Genomic DNA, 21072 nt, shown 5'->3' with positions numbered 1-21072 from the left:
GTTCTAGTTCAGTTCTAGTTCAGTTCTAGTTCAGTTCTAGTTCTGTTCTAGTTCAGTTCTAGTTCAGTTCTAGTTCTGTTCTAGTTCAGTTCTAGTTCAGTTCTAGTTCTGTTCTAGTTCAGTTCTAGTACAGTTCTAGTTCAGTTCTAGTTTTAGTTCAGATCTAGTTTTGTTCTAGTTCTGTTCAAGTTCTGTTCTAGTTCTGTTTTTGTTCAGTTCTAGTTCAGTTCTATTTCTGTTCTAGTTCTGTTCTAGTGCTGCCATATTATGTTCTCTTAAATATGGCCACCTTGTTTCTAAAACAAATCAAAAATTCCTTTAACCATGAAAATAAATGGCTTTGTCAACGTTGTAATTTAATCTTATGATTATTGTTTTTGTTGTTAAGGCAATACGAAGTTTGTTATTATCATACTAACAAAGAAAAATAAAACTGAAAAGGAGAGAGTGGCCAGACGTGCTTAAGGCAAGTTCAACACAAAACATGTTTAAGGATTATAGTGCTACGTTTGTATGTTTAGAGCTGTAAAGAAAATATGGCGTTTTTTCATGAGAGAGAGAGAGAGAGACAGCGTTAAGACCTTATTGTTTACATTAATTGTTTTTCTAAAGAAAATTTTAAGTGTTTCAGTTTATTAATCTTTTAAGAAACATTTTCAAAACTTAATGTTGCAAGAAAAAGGCAATAAATATTAAACTAAGAGACATGATAACAAGACTTTTTAAATAATTTATAATTAAATAAGTAATTTAAGAAAAATTTGTTAAAACAAATTTGTTAAAAAGAAAAGTTTTCTTTTTTAGTTGATGATGGACTAAAATGACATTAAAATAAAAGATAATTTAGTATGAATTAGAGAAGAGGAAAATGTTTCAATACAAAACATTAAATATTTGTTTAAATATTAAATTTATTAATAACACAAAAAATTATACCTTATTTCCGTTTCCTGTTTATTTTTTTCTCTTGTAAATAGCTCGATGCCCATCTTTAAGTTGATTTCTTTCTTTTTTTCTTACTTTGTTTAGTTCTTCAAACAATGTAATAAAACAAATATTTATAATTTAAAAAGTTTCTTTATTTCCTTCTCTATCTCCAGTCAGAGAAATCAATGAGGCATTGTAGTTTAATTTCTTTAAGTTTTTTTTCATTTCTTTTTTTTATTGGGGTAAGAAATATGAAATATTTAAAAGAAGCAAAAATATCTTTTTAGTTGCTAAGTTTTGTTTTTGTCTTATTTATAACATTTTCCTCAATAAATCATGTTTGCATTTCTTTTAAAAAAATTTTCAAATTTTTTTACACAGATCACAAGGCATCACATAAAAAATACTTTGTAATTTTTTTTATTTGCCTTTTTTATATTTTTTTCGTTATTTCTATGGAAATTGGTATAAGTTTCTTTAAATCTTTGCAACATTTACAATAATAAGAATTCCCAGAATAATTTATTAAATTTTTTTTGACTATTTGAAAGAAAATATTAAAGGTTTTGTTTCAAATTCCATGAAGTATTAAAATGTTGGTTTGAATTTTTAAATTTTATTTCTTTTGGAAAACATTTTATTAAAATTGCAAACATTAGACAGATCAGAGTCTATTTGCAATTTGAGTTTTGTTGTCAGTATCTTGTAAACAAAACAAACTAAAACAATCAGAGAGCTTAGCATGTTCTTCTCTCTGCCCATAACTGTTTTAAGCACAATTTTCAATCATATTATTACCTCTCTATTTTAAAACAGACATCGATATGTCTGTTCTCTTTGTTGTTAATACATTAGCTTAGATACCTTTAAGAAAAAGAGAGCTCAAAATAGATCTATTTGCCGATACCAGATTTGAAACTCGAAATTATTTATTAACTAACATCATGATCTTCTTCTTATTTTGATCATTATCATTTTTGTTTTTTAATTTCAAATTTTCTTGCATTTCCTCCTCTCTCTCCTTTTCAAATATGTATTTTTTTAATTTTTCTGTTTAAAAATGTAATATTTATCATGTCGTTCGTTCTTCTTTAAAAAATTCTTTTCTTATTTTCAAAATAGGAAATTAATTTTGTGTGGTTGACTCCCCCCAATGTTTCTTAACTTTTTACAAAAACTCCCACATATCTTATACATGTGTAACCGTGAATTTTGAAAAAAAATAAAATATTTGCAAAAAGTCAACAAATAAAAGAAAAAACCAAAAAGAAACTTTTATTTATTTGCTCGTGTGTCTCGTTTAACATGAATTTACTGCTGCTGCTGTGTTGCTACTATCGAAGTGAATGCTGGGGCAACAGTTTTTGGGGAATGCGGGAAAGAAATGGAAGTTATATGTAATGATACATTATCTTAATGAGTTCATATACTTTGCATAATAATGTGTATAAATGTTGGACTGTTTGCCTGTCGGTTGTTGGTTGTGCTTGGTTATCGAGTGTTTGGTTGCTATAGATTGTGAGCTAACGAACGAACGAGTGTGTTTAAATAAGTGTTTCAACTGGGAGTTAATTTCATTTAATGTCACTTTAAATTAAAGTTGCAGTTTTGAAATAGTATGTACATTTAAATATGGAAAAGAATAATAATGAATGGTTGAATGCTGGATGGAGAGGAAAGAAGTTTCACCCACAGGAAGGAGTAATATAGGGTAATTTAAATAAAAATGCTTGTGGACTGAGAATTTCTTCAAAGATAGATAGATAGATAGATAGATAGATAGATAGATAGATAGATAGATAGATAGATATATAGATAGATAGATATGTAAATAGATAGATACATTAATATATAAATAAATAATCGAATAAGCAAAAATATTCCGCAGTTAAGGTAAAAACAAATGAAAAGCTTAATTTTTTTTAAATAATCCACATTTTTAACATACTCTCTAGTGTAGCGTATCATAAGTTCGGCCATGTCCGACAAAACATTCATACATGTTCTATTTCCAAATGATGCCTTCCGAAACTAAAAGCCATCCGAAACACTTCCTTAAGAAAGCAAATGGCACCCATGAGCATACTCTTCTTGTGATAAATAACAAACACATTTCTTTTATACCAAATTTGTTTAAATATTTTAAACTTTAATTTCTTTAAAAACTGTTTTCTTTTTACTAATTTATTAAACTTTAAAAATATTTATTTACACATAATACAAATAATATACTTTTATTTTTATGCCAAATGTCAAGGCGGTAATAATAAGAAGCTGCTTCTTATATTTTCGAAAAAATGGGGGAATAATAATCAACTTAAAAAAAAATGATAATAAAGAACAAAAATACACAACAAACATTAACACATTCGAAAATGTTGAATCATAGCATAAGCAACAACAACACAACAATGACAACAAAATATTTTTATCATCAATCAAAATAAAAACAACGACAAAAAACGTCAAGTTGAAAAAAAAGAATATAAACAAACAATACGGAGAGGAATGGCAGCATTCGAAAATACAACAAGTAAACAAATGAAGAAGAATAACAAAAATTCGAAGGTTTTTTTTTATCTCCCACTTAATGTGGTGGGAGGGGGATCTGCTCTTTTCTGTAGGGTTTCCACAGTAACTCTGTTGGAACATTCTTTATTAATACACGTGTTGCGTGTGATTATTTGACAGACCTGATAATTTTTCTCTTTCCCTGTGTATTTTTTGTAATTGTCATTTTCTCGTTTAATTTATTTGCCATTATTTTGCACATAGGGGGTAGCGTTGCAGTGAAATAACATGTAAATACATGTGTTGTTTTTCTTTTGTTGTTATTATTTTTATATGTATTTCGATTTTGGAGTCTCAGCATTTGTTGTCTGTTGTTGTTGCTGCTGTCAAGCATATAGCGAAAAATTCATATGATGGGGAATGCTAGTGATGCCAATTGCGTACTGATATTTTTATAAAGTGGGGAAAATGTTGTCAATTAAGTGATTTTTTTACAAACAAACAAATGTAAAAACTTTATATGATGTTTTCATCATATTAAACTAAAATTTAATAAAAAAACAAATGTTAAATAAATTTTTTAAAGATTTTTTTTTGTTTTTTTCACCGGTTCTTTTGCAAATATAATAAACATAGTTTCTCACAAGAATGGTTGGTTGTATGGATGACTTGAATCATTATTTGTTTATAGTACATCTTGTGCCTGCCATCAGTCAGTGTGTCAGAAGAGAGATAAATGAAGGAGTGAGTTTAAACTAAAAAGATAAGAATGAAAATGTAATATTAAAACAAATAAATGAAGAAAACTTAAAAACAAGAATATGAGCACGAAATAATATTAAAAAACACAAAAAACTCCAGTAGTTCAAAACAATGTTGTCAATATGACCTAGTTCCAATACAAAGTTTCTTATCTGTATGATTTTATAAATTGACTTTCAAAAAATCTTAAAATCGACTTTTTGTAGAAAATGTCTATTTTACTGGTATTACAAAAGGATGCACATGGACAACAGAGATACAAGCCGATGCAAAATGATCAGGGGCGGCGGCTTATAGAAAATATTGGCGGCGGCTAAATTGTCGGCTCAATTTAACCATTTCTTCAAAAATTGACATATAAGTGTTTATTATATTGAAAATTATCTGTATAATATATGCCACTGTTATATATGCCCCCACCCCCGGGCTTTAACTCTTTATGAGTATCACATCATGGTATATTGCAATCCGGGGGTAGATAGATGCTACCATTACCTGGGGTCTTCCGGGACTATAAATTGGTGTTGACAGTCTACTGCCTAGCTTAGTCCTTGCATAGATTGAAAAGAGGTCGAAAGAGAATACCACATAATCTGGTACTACGAGTGGCCAGTTGCCCGCAGGACTATGTCCTGGCTGGTCAGTTGGTTGAGGTTCTTTCGGGTTCCACGTAGTGGCTGTAGTTAAAACCCAAATCGCGGGAAGATGGTGTCTGGTTAAAAGGCTGATACACGTTAAATATGATTTTCATGATACTTTTCTGTTATCGTTCTTAGATGCTGGAGCTGTACGAATTACAGAGCATGACTGTGGATTTGACTAAATAATAAAAGGATTGGGTATACAAGGTGGAGTTTTTCTGAAGTTTCTGATTTTTCCTGTTGTATACTTGCATTCTATAGAGAGAATGTAGTAATTGATAGATTTGAATTTATTTAGCGATTTTCCTACATGGTTGAGTGAGTGTATGCTCAATATATCACAGTGGGTCTCTGTGACTAGCACTTCGACATTCAGTCTGTTATAAATAAACTTGTCTCTATATAAGTTTTTTTTTTCAAAAAATGAACATTATTATAGTAGTTTTTACTATTTTAATATAGGCACAATATTATGTGGCAACTCTTTTCAATTTGCTATAACAAATTAAATTGGTGGCAACTTCGTTCAAATTGGTTTAAGTTATTTTTTGAAATACATATGCGATTACAATCTTTATCAGCGGCTACGTTTAAGACGGCTTAGCTTTTGAGCGGCGGCACGGCTTATAAAATATTACTGGTGGCCAGCCGCCGATTAGAGCCGTCTCGACTTGTATCTCTGGTAGACAACTTGATAACCTAACCTTAAACAGCTGGTCACCTTTTTTTAAGAGAAAAGCACTATATTTCATGACTGCTAATTATTCATGATGATGATGATGATGGTGGTGATGATCAACCAAGCATGCAACAAATTGCAGCAACATTTTATTTTAACTTACTTTGTTTTAATACAACTTGACAGTAGTTGTTGATGATGATGATGTTAATGAAGACGTTGTTGAAGGAAGAATGTTAAGATTACAAGAACTTAAAAAATAAATATTAAATACAAGGGTCGATTCTTAAGTTTTGAGACAGAATGTTATTGCTGGGAGAAAGGCTATGTACTACAGGAAAAACAGATATCATCTTTATTGTCCCTCTAATCGGAAATCTAATCAACTTTTCAGGTTAAATTGTTACTATCATGTTTCCACTAAATCGTTTACTTATTGCCCGTTCGTATGGATAACTTTTGCTTAGCAGAAAATTTGTTTAAATATTTAAAAATTTGCATTTTCAATAATATGTTAAAGAATTTGGTCACCCCTGCTTGATCGCTTAAGTCTTGCGTTTTTACCCACAACTAAAGCAAGGAGTAAAAATGTTAAACTTATTAAACATTCATTTATAATAATAAAAAAACTATTATGATATCAAAAAGAGGGGAAAACCAGAATTTCAATCACACATTAATGTACTCCCGTTTCGCAGCTCTTTAGCCTACACACTTCTTCCCCACCCCCTTCCTCTTTCAGATTAATACAGCAAAAGGGAAATCCTCTTGTCTTAAAATAAAATATATGGTTTTTATCACTATAAAAGAGATTTTTTATGTTATTGTGTACTTTAACCCCAATTAACAACAATTCAATTGTTATTTTTATATGTGTGTGTTTTGTTTTTCTTTTTGTTCTTGTTTATTATTGTAGCTGCTGTGCACTTACATATATGGTGTGAAAAAGCAAGAGTTAATATTGTAATTTTTATATATATAAAAAAAAAACAATTACAATGTTGTATTATTATATTTTTTGTGTTTTTGGTGGATTCTTATAAACGCGGAAACAGGCGTCACAGTGTTTAACATCCGTCCATCAGGGATCCATTAAAAGATACAAAAAAACAACAACAATAAGAGCAGCCAATGGAAGTCATTATGCATAAGAGTTGTCTTGTTGTATTATTAAAATTCTTTAAAAAGCAATGAAAATTAAAAAGTTAAGAACAAATTATTGGTTTAAAACAAATTTTTGTTTAAATAAAACTTTTTTAGTGATTTCTTTGCTCGTAAACGTTTTGTCAATACTGTTTATTTTTGAAGAAATTCTGGCAACTCCATTCATACACTTGCATTCAATGAATTAAATTATCTATCATCGATAGTAGGATTCTAGACTAGATTTTAGACTACTCTAGACTACAGATTATACTACAGACTAGACTGTCGATTAGACTAAAGACTAGACTCAAGACTAAACTGGAATCTCGACTACAGAATAGACGAGCATCTGTGCTAGACTATATTATAGACTTGACTCTAGACTATAGACTATACAATGAACTAGGCTAAACTCTAGACTATACTATAGACTTAGCTAGACTGCAGACTATATTATAGACTAGTCTACAGACCAGTCTATAGACTATATTATAGACTAGACTATGGACTGGACTATAGACTAGCCTATAAACTAGAATATAGTCTAGACTTTAGACTAAACTATAGACTAGACTACAGACTATGCTATAGACTATACTATTAACTAAACTATAGACTAGACTATAGACTAGAATAGACTAGAATAGACTAGAATAGACTAGACTATAGACTAGACTATAGACTAGACTATAGACTAGACTATAGACTAGACTATAGACTAGACTATAGACTAGACTATAGACTAGACTATAGACTAGACTATAGACTAGACTATAGACTAGACTATAGACTAGACTATAGACTAGACTATAGACTAGACTATAGACTAGACTATAGACTAGACTATAGACTAGACTATAGACTAGACTATAGACTAGACTATAGACTAGACTATAGACTAGACTATAGACTAGACTATAGACTAGACTATAGACTAGACTATAGACTAGACTATAGACTAGACTATAGACTATAGACTAGACTATAGACTAGACTATAGACTAGACTATAGACTAGACTATAGACTAGACTATAGACTAGACTATAGACTAGACTATAGACTAGACTATAGACTAGACTATAGACTAGACTATAGACTAGACTATAGACTAGACTATAGACTAGACTATAGACTAGACTATAGACTAGACTATAGACTAGACTATAGACTAGACTATAGACTAGACTATAGACTAGACTATAGACTAGACTATAGACTAGACTATAGACTAGACTATAGACTAGACTATAGACTAGACTATAGACTAGACTATAGACTAGACTATAGACTAGACTATAGACTAGACTATAGACTAGACTATAGACTAGACTATAGACTAGACTATAGACTAGACTATAGACTAGACTATAGACTAGACTATAGACTAGACTATAGACTAGACTATAGACTAGACTATAGACTAGACTATAGACTAGACTATAGACTAGACTATAGACTAGACTATAGACTAGACTATAGACTAGACTATAGACTAGACTATAGACTAGACTATAGACTAGACTATAGACTAGACTATAGACTAGACTATAGACTAGACTATAGACTAGACTATAGACTAGACTATAGACTAGACTATAGACTAGACTATAGACTAGACTATAGACTAGACTATAGACTAGACTATAGACTAGACTATAGACTAGACTATAGACTAGACTATAGACTAGACTATAGACTAGACTATAGACTAGACTATAGACTAGACTATAGACTAGACTATAGACTAGACTATAGACTAGACTATAGACTAGACTATAGACTAGACTATAGACTAGACTATAGACTAGACTATAGACTAGACTATAGACTAGACTATAGACTAGACTATAGACTAGACTATAGACTAGACTATAGACTAGACTATAGACTAGACTATAGACTAGACTATAGACTAGACTATAGACTAGACTATAGACTAGACTATAGACTAGACTATAGACTAGACTATAGACTAGACTATAGACTAGACTATAGACTAGACTATAGACTAGACTATAGACTAGACTATAGACTAGACTATAGACTAGACTATAGACTAGACTATAGACTAGACTATAGACTAGACTATAGACTAGACTATAGACTAGACTATAGACTAGACTATAGACTAGACTATAGACTAGACTATAGACTAGACTATAGACTAGACTATAGACTAGACTATAGACTAGACTATAGACTAGACTATAGACTAGACTATAGACTAGACTATAGACTAGACTATAGACTAGACTATAGACTAGACTATAGACTAGACTATAGACTAGACTATAGACTAGACTATAGACTAGACTATAGACTAGACTATAGACTAGACTATAGACTAGACTATAGACTAGACTAGACTAGAGACTAGACTATAGACTAGACTATAGACTAGACTATAGACTAGACTATAGACTAGACTATAGACTAGACTATAGACTAGACTATAGACTAGACTATAGACTAGACTATAGACTAGACTATAGACTAGACTATAGACTAGACTATAGACTAGACTATAGACTAGACTATAGACTAGACTATAGACTAGACTATAGACTAGACTATAGACTAGACTATAGACTAGACTATAGACTAGACTATAGACTAGACTATAGACTAGACTATAGACTAGACTATAGACTAGACTATAGACTAGACTATAGACCAGACTATAGACTAGACTATAGACTAGACTATAGACTACACTATAGACTAGACTATAGAATAGTCTACAGACTAAACTATAGACTAGACTATAGAATAGTCTATAGACTTGACTATAGACTTGACTATAGACTGGACTATAGACTAAACTATAGACTGGACTATAGACTAGACTATAGTCTGGACTATAGACTAGACTATAGTCTGGACTATAGACTAGACTTTATACTAGACTATAGACTGGACATTATACTAGACTATGGACTAGACTTTATACTAGACTATAGACTAGACTTTATATTAGACTATAGACTTTCTAACTAACTATCTATCAATCTATCTATTAGTAGCAGATTTTAACAACTCTGCTTTTCTTTTTCATGCATATCTACACTGTAAGAAAACCTTTCAGTCGAATTTGTCCTTCCCTCTCTTCGAATGTAATTATTTATTGTAAGTATACATTATCTGTAGCTATAAAATAATATTGTACCATGACTATTATTAAGACTGATTAAAAAAAAATATATTTATACAAAGTTGTAAAAATAAACAATTATAATTTTGCAAAAATATAAAGAAAAAACATGATGTGCGTAATTCAAGTAGATTTTTCAAGCCTATACATAACATATTTTGTTTTTTTTTTTATTAATGTTTTGTTTATTTCACGCTTTTGGTGTTTGGGAACAGAAACAATTTTTATATAAATTAAACAAACAAAAAATAAACAAATAATGTTTATTTAAATTTTGTGTTGAGTTGCTTTATTTATGAAAATTTTTTATAAACAATTTGTATTTTTTTTTATTTTACTACTTCTTTTTATTTTTGCTTAATACTTTTAAGTATGTACATTGTAATAAATAATATTGCAACATTATTTCCTTCTTTGAATTGAGGTCCGATGCGAACAAAGTAATAATTTTTTTCTTTCATTAAAAAAGTATTGAAATGGTGTAAAGAAAATTTTGCAGGACTGTTCATTGTTTAAACAATATGTATTATTTTAATTATAAATATAAAATAATATAGAGGGAGGACAGGTGATTTTAAGCTAAAGTGACTCAACTTAATTTCATGCAAATAAATTGTTTTTAAATTGAAAGTATTTAAGAATATATTTTAAACTTCCCTGAGAAAATTATGTAAATTAGCTAAAGAATTATTTTGCTTTTAAATATTGAGTTAAACAATAACAACATTTTCTCATAAAAGTATTAAATAAATTAAAAAAAATTAAAAGAAACTTGAAGGTTGAACGATTTGGAATGTTATTAATCACATGGAAAGATTTTGAAAATAAGTTTTCAAAAAAGAATATTTTCAGTGTAACTACAGTACAAGTCAAACATTACTTGTAAATAAATCTATAATAATTGACGTTAAATAAATATTTTATAAGATTTCAAACATTAACCTGCTTTTGAAAAAACAGAAACAATCTTACTTGAAAGTAAATTTAAATTAATAATAGCAAAATTTTTAATAATAAACAAATGTTATAAAATAATAAATTAACCCTTTTAAAACTATAAATTTTTTTAAAAAAATATTCTCAATAAAGAAAATAAGTTTGTATTATCTACGGTTTTAACATTTTTTATAAGTTTTTCTCATAAAATATCAATTTTAATAGAAATTTATTGAAATCTTTTCAAAATTAGCAATTTTAGTGATTTTAAGTAAATGAAGTTGCCATTTGATTTAAATCATATGGCAGCTCATCATAGTCTTGTTGACTACATAGTTGTAAAAAGCAGTAGTATTAAGAAGCAAATGTTAGTACTTTTTCAATGTTTTTAATTGTTGTTGCCTAAAAAAGCAAAATTTTCTAATATTTCCTAAATTTTAAATGTTTCTCTTTCAAAATGGGTTAATTGTTATTTTGTCTATTGTGAGAAAAAATAAAACTGAAAGTAAAATGTTGCAGTTTAATGTCTAAATGAGATCTATTAAGACTCAATCAACTTGGAGGTAAATAAAAGGTGAATTATACCCACAAAAAATAATCAAACAACAACATAAACATTTCAAATGATGAAAAAACAACAAATATTCAAAGCCAAAATAATTGGCCATAAAACTACTAACACTCGTTGAAGAAAACTTTAATAAAAGCCAAAAAAAAGCCAAAAACAAAAAATGAAATAAAGACAATTAAACCCATACACCACATACAAGGCACAGTGGGTAAGAAATCTATATATGAACATAGAAACATTTAAAACTATTCATTGATCTTTTCTAACACTGATATCTAAAGTTTTACAAGATCTTAAATTCCAAACATCAAATGTCAATGTTATTAACTAATATTAAGTAGGTTTAATAAAATACATTAACAAAATTCAAATATTATTATTATTATTTTGGTTTTTATATTTCCCCCCACTGTGCATTTAAAATTATCAATGAAAAGAAAATATTTTTATACTTATTATGAAAACTTTAATGCAACAATATACACACATAACTACTTGTTGAAAAAATAATATCTATTAATTAAATTTGAAGGTAAATTATATTTATTTGCTTTAATACAACAACAAGAAAATCTTAGCCATCTTGTTTGTTTATGAATGAAAAGTTCGTACATATGGACTTGTTGTTATAATTATAGAGTTTCTTTTAATAATTATTTCCAAAAGTGTTTTGAAATTGATTTTTTTAAATATTTACCAATTAATGTGTTGTTTCTGGTCTAGTCTATAGTCTAGTCTATAGTCTAGTCTTTTTCTAGTCTATAGTCTAGTCTATAGTCTAGTCTATAGTCTAGTCTATAGTCTAGTCTATAGTCTAGTCTATAGTCTAGTCTATAGTCTAGTCTATAGTCTAGTCTATAGTTTAGTCTATAGTCTAGTCTATAGTCTAGTCTATAGTCTAGTCTATAGTCTAGTCTATAGTCTAGTCTATAGTCTAGTCTGTAGTCTAGTCTATATTATAGTCAATAGTATAGTCTATGGTCTAGTCTAGTATATAGTCTTTAGTCTAGTTTTTATTTTATTCGATTGTTAAGTCTATAGCCTAGTCTATAAACTAGTCTATAGTCTATTCTATGGTGTAGTTTATAGTCCAGTGTTGGCCGTAATCTGATCTAGTCTATTGCGTAGTCTGAAGTCCAGTCTATAGCATAGACTTTATTATAGGCTGTGGTCTACAGTCTCGCCTAAAGTATGGTCTAATCTCTTGTCTAGGCTATACTCTAGTCTGTAGTCTGATATGTAGTGTAGTCTGTAGTATAGTCTATGCTCTAGTCTATGGTCTAGTGTATAGTATAGTCTGGTCTATATTCGAGTCTACAGTCTAGTCCATTGTTTAGTCAATAGTCTGGTCTAAAGTCCAGTCTGTCTTGGCTAGTATAGAATATATATGGTCCAGTCTATAGCATAGACTTTATTATAGGCTGTGGTCTACAGTCTCGCCTAAAGTATGGTCTAATCTGTTGTCTATGCTATACTCTAGTCTGTAGTCTGATATGTAGTGTAGTCTGTAGTATAGTCTATGCTCTAGTCTATGGTCTAGTGTATAGTATAGTCTGGTCTATATTCGAGTCTACAGTCTAGTCTATTGTTTAGTCAATAGTCTAGTCTAAAGTCCAGTCTGTCTTGGCTAGTATAGAATATATATGGACAAGTTCGTTAGTTTTTTTTTTTAAATTTTGATATCGTTTTTGTGGACTAAGTGAATACCCATAATTAATTGTACAAAACAAACATTTGTTGATATTTCTCCAATAGCGAAAACAAAACAGAAAATCTTATTTACCTAAAAAAAAACATTGGGCGTTTATTTTTGACAGTTGTAGGTTATGGGATCAGGGTTCTTTTTGTATGTGTTTTTATTTTTCTAATAAAAATTCAATGATTTCAACAAAAAAAGACGAAAATATGATAAACCTATTGAATTAGAAATAAAAACGACCCTGGCAACGAAAATAAATGAATTGTGTTTTTTTTCTGCTAAATTATTGAAATTTTTTATCAAATTTTTTTCTCATCATTTAACAGCTGATAGCATGGTGAATGCAATTAAAATTTGTTATTTTATTAGTTCTCAAGTTACGCTTGACTAAATTAATTTTTTTTTAGATTTTTTCTTATTTTTTTAGGAAAAAAAGCCTCCCTTTTTCGAATTTCTTATCAATTGTATTGAATTTGTTTGGTGTAATTTAAAACCTCTCTAACGTTTCTTGAAGAGATGAGGTTCCTTTTTATTTGTGTCATTCGTCTCTCTCTCACTCGCTTTCTTTCGTTTGCTTTTACTCGTTGTTGCCGCTAAGGTGGCTTTCGATGGCGGAGGTATTAGTGCTAAAAATCTATTAACATTCATAAGTATTTCTCCCCATTGTGTACTTGTTGTTTTTGTGTTTCTTTAAGTACTTTGTTTTTGTTCTCCTTAAATTGTTGTTTACCGTTAATATATATATATATATTCCTTGTAACCTCTACAGTGTTGTTATTTATAATTTATTACAGTGGGATACAATGGCTTAATAGAATTCATAGATTTTCACTTGAATAGTCTGTAGACTAGACCATAGATTAGGCTGGACGAAAGACTAGTTAATAGACTATTTCACAAAGTAGTCCACTGACTAATCCATAAACTAATCTTCCATAAATCCATAGAGTGGTTTGTTGACTAGACCGTTGACTAGTCCATAGACAAGTCTTTGTATGAATCCATAGATTAGTCCGTAGGGTGGTTCGTAGACTAAACCGCTATTAGTCCATAAACGACTCGAAAGACCAATCCGTAGACCAGTACACAGACTGGTTCTAGGATAGACCAGTATACATATATACCGGTCCCTAGGCTAGACCATAGACTAATACCGACTTACTGTGCAAATTGTATATTTCTCTCTTTAGCGCTTTTTTCTCTCATTTTATCTACAAGTAATAGAAAATACATACATATCTACAAACATACATATAATATAATTAAATTAGTAATTTTCATGGTAAAATGGTTTTGGGAATTATTTTCTGATATTTTTTTTCTTCTAAAGTGTTTATGCATGAATTTTTCATTATTATTTTTTCCATATGGAAATTTATGAGAAAATTAGAAATTTTATGCTTTCACATCACATCAGCAACAGCAACAGCAGCAAACAACAACAACATCGACATCATCATTCTCAGCGTTATTCAACCAAACCAAGGCAACCTCAACTGCCAAAACCGCCACAATTTTAACGTATTTTTATTTATTTTTTTTTCTTCTATTTTCTAGCTCATTAAATTTATATTTTCTTTTTTTTAAAATTCAGAAACGAAAATATTGAAAAACAAAGTTTTAATTTAATAAATTGCTTATGCAGAAAACATGCCAAAAAATATTTATATTTTCTTTTTTTTTAAAATTCAGAAACGAAAATATTGAAAAACAAAGTTTTAATTTAATAAATTGCTTATGCAGAAAACATGCCAAAGATTGATGGCGGCTTGAGGTTTTTCTCGAGAGAATTTTGACAACAAAAATTTAAAAAAAAGTTTATATTTATAGTAAACGTATAATAAACTAAAATAGTTTAAATAATTTAATTAATTTTTTTTCTCATTTCTCTCTTTTTAGGTAATTATCTAAGATCCAGAATTGAAATATGAACTTAAGGTTTGTAAGTTACTTCATTTTGTTAATCAAGATTACGTGCTAGTTTGTAGTCTAGACAATAGTCTAGTCTATAGTGTTGGCAATTGTGTTGTTTATAGTCTGGACTCTAAAAGTCTACAGCCTGGATTCTAAAAGTCTAAAGTCTGGACTATTGTTCAATTTAAAGTCTAGGCTATAGTCTTGACAATTGTTAAGGTTATAGTCTGTTCTATTGTCCAGTTTATATTCTACGCTATAGTCTTTACACTAGTCTAATCTATAATCTCGACAATTGTCTAGTCTATAGTCTGGATAATAGTCTAGTCTTGACCTTAGTCTAGTCAGCAGTATGAAATATATACTCTGGACTATTATATGGACTATACTCTATATTCTGGACTATAGTATTGTCCACACTATAGAGTAGTCTTCTCTATTGTGTGAACTGTAAACTCTATAGTCTAGACACTAGTCTAATCCATAAACTTGACTATATAGCCCATATTCTGGCCTAAGTTTATACTTAAATCCAGTTTATAATGCGGACTATCGTCTAGTAGTCTATAGTCTATGCTTTAGTATAGCCTGTGGACTATTCTATAGTCTAGTATAAATACTAGTCTATAGTCAAGTCTATAGTCTAGTCTATAGTCTAGTCTATAGTCTAGTCTATAGTCAAGTCTATAGTCTAGTCCATAGTCTAGTCTATAGTCTAGACTATAGTCTAGTCTATAGTCTAGTCTATAGTCTAGTCTATAGCCTAGTCTATAGCCTAGTCTATAGTCTAGTCTATAGTATAGTCTAGTCTATAGTCTAGTCTATAGTCTAGTCTATAGTCTAGTCTATAGTCTAGTGTATAGTCTAGTGTATAGTCTAGTCTATAGTCTACTCTATAGTCTAGTCTATAGTCGAGTCTATAGTCTAGTCTACAGTCTAGTCTATAGTCTAGTTTATAGTCTAGTCTATAGTCTAGTCTATAGTCTAGTCTATAGCCTAGTCTATAGTCTAGTCTATAGTATAGTCTATAGTCTAGGGTATAGTCTAGCCTATAGTCTAGTCTATAGTCTAGTCTATAGTCTAGTGTATAGTCTAGTCTATAGTCTACTCTATAGTCTAGTCTATAGTCTACTCTATAGTCTAGTCTATAGTCTACTCTATAGTCTAGTCTATAGTCTAGTCTATAGTATAGTCTATAGTCTAGTCTATAGTCTAGTCTATAGTCTAGTCTATAGTCTAGTCTATAGTCTAGTCTATAGTCTAGTCTATAGTCTAGTATATAGTCTAGTCTATAGTCCAGTCTATAGTCTAGTCTATAGTCTAGTCTAAAGTCTAGTCTATAGTCTAGCCTATAGTCTAGCCTATAGTCTAGTCTATAGTCTAGTCTATAGTATAGTCTATAGTCCAGTATATAGTCTAGTATGTAGTCTAGTCTATGGTCTAGTCTATAGTCTAGCCTATAGTCTAGAGTTTAGTCTGCTCTATAGTCTATAGCCTAGTCTATAGTCCAGGACTAAAATATTATTTAAGGTCTGTACTAAAATCTTATCCAGAGGCTTTACTATAGTTATGCTTAAAGTCTAGTTTTTAAATTAGTCTTTAACCTGGACTAAGATCTTGTCTAAAGTATTAATTACTGTATGGATTGTAGTATTGTTAATAGTCTGCAATTTTTTATGTTTATAGTCTAGATTATAAACTTGCCTATAGATCGTTAAATAAGTTGTATTTTTGTATAATTTCTTGCTATAAATTTTTTTTGTTCTTTCACCATAAAAGCTACAAAAAAATCCTTGTCCCATTTAGCTTTAAGTAATATATTATATCTGTCTACAAATATAAAAACTGACACTAAAATAAAATCTTAACATAAATTTTAATAATTAACTTATTTTACTATCGATTTTGTTTATGACCAGAATAATAGTCTCGTCCGCCTATTTTCCTTTTATTATTATTGTTAATAAAGAAAAAAAAAACAAAAACAATGAAATAAAATAAAAACTTCCGTTTGTGACCTAAATTCTTCTTCTGCAGTTGGTCGGCCATTAACAAGTGTTAATAAGTTATAAATTTAATATGTGTCCTCAATAATTTTACTCTAGAGGTCAAATAAAAATAAAATATTCATGATAGCAACACATTTTTTTTATTTGTATATCCTTCGGATAGACATTAAGAAGAGACTGAAGCAAATGTGGGAGTTGAAAATGTTAAATTTAATAACAACACTGTGTTTTTTTTAATATAAACACAATTGTGGCGAAACGAGTTATTTTTAGTTTTGCAACCAACATAATCATGATTACAAATGTTTTATAGTAAAATGAATTTTAGAATAAATTTGTTTAGATCCCGAGGTCAAAAATTCCATATGTTTTCTATAAAGATTTCAATATACAATTTCCTAGTTCATTGACACATCAAAATAGTAGTGACGTTTCAAATAGTTTTTAAATTAAACACAATCATCAGTCATTATCTAATAAAAAACAAAAGTAAACAAATGCATACAATAATTTACTACATTGAAAATGTTTAAAAGGCACAATATTACTCACTCATCAACAGCGGAAATAACTTTACCGTTATGCTCCCACAATTTAACCTTTACTCTATGTTAACCTCTACCTTATTTTGTCTCTATTACTCTCCTTCAGTTATGACGCCTTTTGCTATGCAATACAAGTTCATGACCTAATCCATAACAAAATATTAAGCAATAAAAACTATTTTTGTTTTCTTTTATTAAATGTTTTATTTAAAAAAATAACAACAAAAATAAACTGAAAATAATGCTTAGAAACAACAAAATTGTACTATTACTGTCTATTTTGTAGTTCTATCTTTATGTTCGCTAAGTAAATGAATACTCGGGGAGAAGTAGGATGCGATACTAGTTTTCAATTAATTTAAGTGCAAAATTGAGTACGCACACACACACACTCATTTTCATCGTAATGATGATGATGATGAAAATCTAACCTTGAAGTCAACTACAACAATTTGCTTGTTTAACCAAAATTAAAAAACGTACTCGCTCACAAAATTTTTAAATATAAAAAGAATTCATTATAAAAATAGCCAAAGTACAGAAATATAAAGAAACTTTTATAGAGTTTTTATTATATTTTTTTTGTTATTATGTTTGTAACTTTGCATATACTATAGACTAGACTATAGACTAGACTATTGACTTGACTATTGACTAGACTATAGACTAGACTATACTCTAGACTATAGACTAGACTATAGACTAGACTATAGACTAGACTATAGACTAGACTATAGACTACACTATAGACTAGACTATAGACTAGACTATAGACTAGACTATAGACTAGACTATAGACTAGACTATAGACTACACTATAGACTAGACTATAGACTAGACTATAGACTACACTATAGACTAGACTATAGACTACACTATAGACTAGACTATAGACTAGACTATAGACTAGACTATAGACTAGACTATAGACTACACTATAGACTAGACTATAGACTAGACTATAGACTAGACTATAGACTAGACTATAGACTACACTATAGACTAGACTATAGACTAGACTATAGACTAGACAATAGACTATTGACTAGACTATAGACTAGACTATAGACTAGACAATAGACTAGACTATAGACTAGACTATAGACTCGACTATAGACTAGACTATAGACTAGACTATAGACTAGACTATAGACTAGACTATAGAGTAGACTATAGACTAGACTATAGACTAGACTATAGAGTAGACTACAGACTAGACTATAGAGTAGACTATAGACTAGACTATACACTAGACTATAGACTAGACTATAGACTAGACTATAGACTAGACTATACACTAGACTATAGACTAGACTATAGACTACTCTATAGACTACACTATAGACTAGACTATAGACTAGACTATAGACTAGACTATATACTAGACTATAGACTAGACTATAGACTAGACTATTTTTTTTTTGTTATTATGTTTGTAACTTTGCATTATAGTTTTACTAAAGTATAGATTATAGTCTAAACTACAATTTCTGTGGTCTGGTCAATAGTCCTATATATAGTTGGCTGTATTCTATATTCAAGTTTATGGTCTAGTCTAGACTTGACTGTATACCAGACTATATTCCACACTGTAGACTAAACTATAGCCGAAAATAGAGACCAGACTATAGACTAGACTATAGACTAAACTATAGACTAGACTATATACTAGACTATAGACTAGACTGCAGACTAGACTATAGACTAGAATAAAGATAAGACTACAATATACCACAGACAAGACTATAGAGTGGACTATAGACTAGACTATAGAGTCTAGACTATACACTAGACTATAGAGTAGACTATAGACTAGACTATACCATAGACTAGAGTATAGACTAGACTATAGACTAGACTATAGACTAGACTATAGACTAGACTGTAGACTAGACTATAGACTAGACTATAGACTAGACTATAGACTAGACTATAGACTTGACTATAGACTAGACTATAGACTTGACTATAGACTAGACTGTAGACTAGACTAAAGACTAGAATATAGACTAGACTATAGACTAGAATATAGACTAAAATATAGACTAGACTATAGACTAGAATATAGACTAGACTATAGACTAGAAAATGACTAGACTATAGACTGCGCTATAAACTAGACTAGACTCTAGGTCTGACTATAGACTAGACTATAGACTGTACTATAGATTAGACTATTGACTACGACTATAGGTTAAATTTTAGGATAGACTAAAGACTTGACTACACTATATACTAGACTATAGACTAGACTATAGACTAGACTATAGACTACACTATATACTAGACTATAGACTAGACTATAGACTTGACTATTGACTAGACTATAGACTAGACTATAGACTAGACTAGACTATAGACTACACTATAGACTACACTATAGACTACACTATAGACTAGACTATAGACTAGACTATAGACTAGACTATATACTAGACTATAGACTAGACTATAGACTAGACTATAGACTAGACTATAGACTAGACTATAGACTAGACTATAGACTAGACTATAGACTAGACTATAGACTAGACTATAGACTAGACTATATACTAGACTATAGACTAGACTATAGACTAGACTATAGACTAGACTATTGACTAGACTATAAACTAGGCTATAGACTAGACTATAGACTAGACTATAGACCAGACTATATACCAGACTTTAGACTAGACTATAGATTAGACTATAGACAAGACTATAGACTAGACTAAAGACCAGACTATAAACTAGACTATAGATTAGACTATAGACCAGACTATAGACTAGACTGTAGATTAGACTATAGAATATACTATATACTAGACTATAGACTAGACCGTAGACTAGTCAATAGACTAGACTATAAACTAGGCTATAGTCTAGACTATAGACTAGACTGGTTTATAGTCTAGTCTATTGCCTTGTGTTTTGATGAAGGGTCTATTAAATTCGTTACACTTCTACTTTTTTCATGCTTTAGATTTTGTAAATGTTTCAATAAGGAAATGGTATCAATTCTATTAATTTTTTTCATTTTAATATGGACTAAAGAAATGTTCTCTAAAAGTTCATGTTGATGTTATGGTTCAAATTGTGGGGTTAAAAATCTATTTTTAAAACAGAGAAATAATAAAATGAGAAAAAGTTAAACTAAAGAAATACTATTTTGTAACTAAATACAATTTATGTGTTACAGTGGGCCTATAGAACTTTTTAAATTCAAAAACAAGTTTTCATTTTCTATTTAGGAAAACATGAAATATATGAAACATTTAGCAAACTCTAGTCTTAAAAGTATATTTTTTTGCCTTTTTAACCACTGTATTTAATTTATTACGCACTTAATTTTAATTAAAGTAAAATGTTCTTGTTTCGGTCTTACTGGCACGTGTGAATTTTTGAGTATTTTTTTCTCTAGTTTTTTTTTTTTTTTGCAAAATCCTCTTATTATGTTGTATATTTAGTTTTATAAATTATTTAGTAAAACTTTTAAACTTTTTAAAATACATTTCTAACACGCAGACCTGTTGATTAGTCAGTCGGGTTAAAAATAATAAAAGAAATAAAACCCACATACATAATAAATAAATAAACT

General features: G+C 29.4%; 1 protein-coding gene across 2 annotated transcripts in view; it reads left to right on the top strand.

Moving 5' to 3' along the window:
* LOC111686482 (phosphatidylinositol 4-kinase beta) overlaps positions 1 to 21072 on the top strand; it is a 124666-nt gene that overhangs the window by 45283 nt on the left and 58311 nt on the right. Inside the window, exon 1 of one of the 2 annotated variants that reach the window (XM_046951671.1) lies at positions 14918 to 14962. The exons of the other annotated variant lie outside the window; for it this stretch is intronic. The gene's annotated coding sequence lies outside the window, so the exon portion shown is untranslated. Of the gene's footprint in view, positions 1 to 14917; positions 14963 to 21072 lie in introns of those variants that run through there. 2 annotated transcript variants of the gene reach the window in all.

This window comes from Lucilia cuprina, chromosome 5 (genome assembly GCF_022045245.1).
Source record: "Lucilia cuprina isolate Lc7/37 chromosome 5, ASM2204524v1, whole genome shotgun sequence".
In the NCBI taxonomy this organism is placed as follows: Eukaryota; Metazoa; Arthropoda; class Insecta; order Diptera; family Calliphoridae; genus Lucilia; species Lucilia cuprina.
Note: the sequence above shows the minus strand (reverse complement) of the source record. Positions and strands in the feature narration are given on the sequence as shown.